This window comes from Tachypleus tridentatus, chromosome 13, assembly GCF_004210375.1.
Source record: "Tachypleus tridentatus isolate NWPU-2018 chromosome 13, ASM421037v1, whole genome shotgun sequence".
NCBI classification, from domain to species: Eukaryota; Metazoa; Arthropoda; class Merostomata; order Xiphosura; family Limulidae; genus Tachypleus; species Tachypleus tridentatus.
The window spans coordinates 110,496,286-110,502,278 of record NC_134837.1 but is presented as its reverse complement, the minus strand read 5'-3'; positions in this window follow the sequence as shown (position 1 = coordinate 110,502,278).

Here is a 5,993-nt window from a genome sequence, read left to right as displayed (position 1 = left end):
GAATGCTTGCTTGAATTCCCATCGTCAGTTCTACTTTGATGTTAGAGAACCGCTGGGCAAGTTAAGTATGCATCTGATCTAAACAAGAATACAGTGGCTTTGTTAAATACTTAGAGGATTCGAGACTCGAACCCATATGTGTAGATATTTTTGAAGTTTCAGTATGATATTAATTACGATTTTCTATTCTGATCTTACAGGACGCCATCTGGAGATTCAAGGCACTATCAAATAGATTCGTGGCCCGGCATGGCCAAGCGCGTTAAGGCGTGCGACTCGTAATCTGAGGGTCGCGGGTTCGTGCCCGCGTCGCGCCAAACATGCTCGCCCTCCCAGCCGTGGGGGCGTTATAATGTGACGGTCAATCCCACTATTCGTTGGTAAAAGAGTAGCCCAAGAGTTGGCGGTGGGTGGTGATGACTAGCTGCCTTTCCTCTAGTCTTACACTACTAAATTAGGGACGGCTAGGTGCAGTGGGCTAACAACCTACTCACTTAAAAACCTGTTACAGAAACCGCAGTGATTGCGGCCCTTTGTTCCTTAATGGAATCGAGTGGCAGATGATGATGATCAAATAGATTCTGGGCCAAGGTCCCATTTATCAGTGCCTAGCGATATCTCTGCAACCACATAATAGTTTAGTTCTCACATTATTTGGTGTACTGACCTTCTCACATGTACCACTAGCAGTTTCAATCACAAAATCATCCATGTGTTTTTGTTTTCTTATTTGTACTGCTGTTTTCTGGACAACAATGCCATTGGCTTTTTTATATATATTTTTTGCCTTTTCACAGCAGATAGCCCGATTTACCTTTGCTATAAGAAAACACACACAGACATACACTTTTGCCTTTTCATATATTATCATAACCTTTCAAATGCTGCATACTGCTTCTTTGAAATTAATTGCTTTTGCCAAATCAAGGTTTTCTTGTTGGAGCAGTTTAAGGAAAGTCTCCACTGTGCTAAGGATAGAATGGAACATAAACAGGCAGCACACTGTAGGCAATTTGCGCAGCTTAGTTAACAAACTAAAGGTTGGTAGAGAATTCATTTCCAAAGACATGGCACAACAACTGAGACCTTTGTTATCCAAACGTTTACAGAATGTACCCGAAAGACCAGCGTGTTTCTGAAAGCTGTACCAGTTCGCTTTGTTTTAATCCTAGTTGAACTTCGACATCGGCGAATATCTGGTGATGTATTAGCAATGTAGTAAAAAAGGTACACATATTTTCTAAAGTATTAAAACATTCAGTAGATTCCTTGATTGATTTAATGTCTGGCATTTCACCAGTATGAGTTGATTGGTGTAACAATGGATATAAATACCTTCTGGATGATATTTCTAAAACCTAGTTTTAACAACACTTCTTACTTCACTCATAACAGCTGCACCATCATACGTTTTTGTTACACCTCAAAGATTGTCTACTCGTTTACTCTAAGGTATTGTTGTATTGATTTGGTGATTGGTTCTGTATTAAAATATTTCAATTTCTTAGCCCCAGGAAACACTCTTTTACTGAACTAGTTTATGGAACAACATATTGTTCACAGAGGTCTAACAGCTCCTCATGTCCGTCCCTTGCTTCTTTTGCCGTTGCCATATATATCAGAGGCGTCGCTAAGTACTCAAAGGATTCGGAGCTCCTATAGGCTCGGTAATCTTCGATGTTTCGGTGCGATATCGATTATAGTTTTCCATTCTGAGTTTTCAAGGCACAAACTAGAAATTTGGGGCGCCTTCAAAGATAATAGAGACCCAGATTCTGTGTACCAGTGCTTAGTGAAGCCCCTGTGGCACTGATTCCTTATTTGTTTAGTTCACTGAATGTGCTGCGTATAACTTGTTCTGAATAGCACTGAATAACAAGACCCAGAAAGAGCATATTTGACATTGGTTAGTATTTTGTAATTTTGTTTGTTTGTTTATTTGTTTTTGAATTTTGCGCAAAACTACACGAGGGCTATCTTCGCTAGCCGTCCCTAATTTTGCAGTGTAAGACTAGAGGGAAGGCAGCTAGTCATCACCACCCACCGCCAACTCTTGGGCTACTCTTTTACCAACGAATAGTGGGATTGACCGTAACATTATAACGCCCTCACAGTTGAAAGGGCGGGCTCGTTGGGTGTGACGGAGATTCAAACCCGTTACCCTCTGATTACGAGTCGCGTGTTTTAACCACCTGGCCATGCCGGGCTTATTGTAATTTTTAAGAAATGAGACAAATTCCATCAACAAATTCAAGAACTCGATTAAATTTCCTCTGTTTTGGTTCCTCTTCAGTTTCATCGTAACTTTTAAATTATATTTTTAATCTCCCAAGGCAATGCTTTTAAGTTGATAGACATAGCATAACAACTGAGCAGTTTTTATTAAAACATTTACAGAATGCACCGGCAACACCAGCATGTTTCTGAAAGCTGCACCGGTTCGCTTTGTTTCAATCTTAGTTGAACTTGGACATCGCCGAATATCTGGTGATGTATTAGCGATGTAGTGAAGAAGGGATACATACTTTCTAAAGCATTAAAACTTTCAGTTAATTCTTTTATTGATTTAATGTGTGGCAGTTCATATGTATATATATATATATCCAGATTTGGTTTGGTTTGTTTTGAATTTCGCGGAAAGCTACTCTCGCCTTTCTCTTATCTCATTTTCATTTGCTACTTGTAATTTTTTCCCATTATTCGCTGTGCATATTTCCGTTTCTCAAGATCACTCAAGTCGGAATGCTTGCCTTATGAATTATTGCCCTATCATGCTCTCTAAAGCAATCCAAACCTTTTTCCAGCTTTGGTTTGGTTTGTTATGAATTTCGCGCAAAGCTATTCGAGGGCTATCTGCGTTAGTCGTGCCTAATTTAGCAGTGTAAGACTAGAGGAAAAGCAGTTAATAACCACCACCCACCGCTATCTCTTGAGCTACGCTTTTACCAACGAATAGTGGGACTGACCGTCACATTATAACGCCTTCATTGCTGGAAGAGCGAGCATGTTTGGTATTACGGGATTCGAACCCGCGACCCTCGGATTATGAGTTGAGTGCATTAATGCATCTTTGTTATATATGGGGTGTTTTTGCATGCAAAAATTTTTATTGAACAAATTATTTCAACCACTGTGACGGATTTATTATTATAGATCTCTTTTAATATAGGTGTTTTTTTAAGGTAAATTATATTTAAAAATGTGCGTAACATATATTGTTAAACCCGTATTACAAAATTACCCTTCTTCACTAAAACTGTAGAAAATTCTCATGTGTAAGAATCAACACTATATGTGTATACATATCGTTGTGCAAGCTGAAATTTCTCGAACCTTTCCTCACACCTATAAATATAACTATCGTGACGCGCCAAAAGACAGTATATATTACTGGTTTGCTGGCATAGCTGGTATACAACAAACCTCGGAATCTATAATTGTAATTAATGTTTATTAATCGGGAACTCTAGACACTTGACCAGGAACATTTATAAAATTCCAACATTACAAATAATTTACTTTCAACAGATTCACGCAGGATATTAGTATTTTTACAAAGGTATTATATAACTCCACCGGTGAAAAACCCCAAGTGTAATTAGTGAATAACGTATAGCTACTTAGCACCCTTTTAAGTGAGCTGTACCTACATCAACTCAAAATTAATTGGCTCATCGTTAATCTTCTGAAAATTTCAGACCAGATAGAAGACTCAATATTGTTTGTAAGTTTGTAAAACGCTTGAATATAGATCATTATTTCTAATAACCGTTATCGTAAATTGTGTTATTGTTTGCATATTAAACTATATTTATATTAAAGAAGAAAACTCTGTATATTAATCTTGTTGGCAAATGTAATAAATTGGTTACATATCGACATATATTTAACTTCTAAATTTAGTGTATCATTTAACTCATTTTCAGGCTATTCGAAATTACAATACGCTACAGGTAGGCCTTCCCATGCAATCATCACAGACTGTTCGTGCAGGTGGCCAACCTCACAATGAAGTTCCTTTTAAAATCCTTGAATTTGACCCAATACGTCAGCCAATATTTCCAATCAATCAAATTAGTGTATCGGATGTCTCTCAGTCTTTAAGTTAATACTAATCATTGAGATGTTTATTGGCATTAAGAGCTGGAACATCTAAATTCCAGGTCAGGAATTAGATACCCTGTTTCTGAGTTCATTCTTTCCTATCAATTATCTGTTTGAGAAAGTTTAGAAAATACACCAGATCTTCTTTAACTATTCTCTTAAATACTGAGAACAATATCTGCCTAGCCTCACTCATAAGGACATGTTGTGCTGGCCAAAGCTTCACCTTCATAGGTTTTGGGGCAACATTTGGCTTAGATACACCATATGTCATATGAATATGGCATTAGTCATTCACTAACCCTGAACTCAATCTATGGTAAAGATATGTGTACAGTAATTCATTGTACAGCTCCATCTGTAGCCAGCTGTCATTTTGAGCCATAGTTGATGTCGAGGGGTATCTCGCGACTCCATGTCAAGGTTCATGATTCTTACCCATGGGTACACTGTCTCTCTATCCAAGGGAATAGTTTGAGTTACCGTAGGTTGTCTCTAGTAACACAAACAGTGTTCTCGACTGGTCTGGACCAGAGTTGAAGTTGCAAAACTTTGACTGTTGATAGTTTAAGAATCCCATAGAGACCATCACCTGGAATCAAACTTGCCAGACACTAATTCGTTTCGACAACCCTCAGTCCTCTTTACTTCTTTTCTGCTGAAAATGATTATTAGGCGCAGGATTTACTTCAGTGATCTGAATACTTTATATTACAGCAAATCCCTTTCCTCGAATTTGTTATTGCAGATTGACTGATATTGTAAACCATCGCAGTATCGGCAAAAGTCTTGTGTACTGTACAGGAATGAACTTTTCCTTAATTCGACACTTGTCATCTGTAGCCATGCCTCTCCAGTTGCAAATTATTCCTCTTGATTAAAAGTACCTTTATGCCAAGAATAAGCCATTTGTTATTAAAAGCATTCCTTTAAACCTATATCTCATGAGATCAAGCAGAGACCAAAAGAGACATTTTATATCAATCTAAATCGTTTAGTATTGCCCAAAACTTAAAGTATTCCCAAATTCACACGTAAGTTATACAATGTGATAAAATTTTATCTTGTGTTTCTTTAATTTAATTTTGTTCATGCATTTCTAGTTTTTATTGTAATATGTGTGCGTGTATGTTTCTTATAGAAAATCCACATCAGGCTATCTATCTGCTGTGTCCACCTGAAGAGAATCAAAATCCTGATTGTTTAGCGTTGTAAATCTGTGTAATTACGGCTGCCCCACTAGGGGACCATAATAAAAGCTAAGCACTTGTCTGAGCGCAATGATGTCACATTTTCCTTCAAAATATCGTTAGTCAATTTGTTATGTAATTTGTATATAAGGAATACAACGTTACGGCCAGGCATGGCGAAGCGCGTTAAGGCGTGCGACTCGTAATCCGAGGGTCGCGGGTTCGCATCCCCGTCGCGCCACACATGCTTGCCCTTTCAGCCGTGGGGGCGTTATAATGTGACGGTCAATCCCACTATTCGTTGGTAAAAGAGTAGCCCAAGAGTTGGCGGTGGGTGGTGATGACTAGCTGCCTTCCCTCTAGTCTTACATTGCAAAATTAGGGACGGCTAGCACAGATAGCCCTCGAGTAGCTTTCTGCGAAATTAAAACAAACAAATACAATGTTACTGTTTTCGATGATCTATAGAAAGTAATGTATTTCGGCGGAAATGAAGTATTAGACTGAAAAAAAACACACAAAAATTACACACAACTCAAGAAGATAATTTTTTTTGTCACAAGTTGAGATTTCAACTTCAAGATTCTTCTGGAATTATAGGTTATTTTCATTAGCAACTAATATTGCACAACACATATTACAAGTAATATACACGTACATTGTTTATTCTTTGTGTAACAAAGTATTTTGATAACGAGA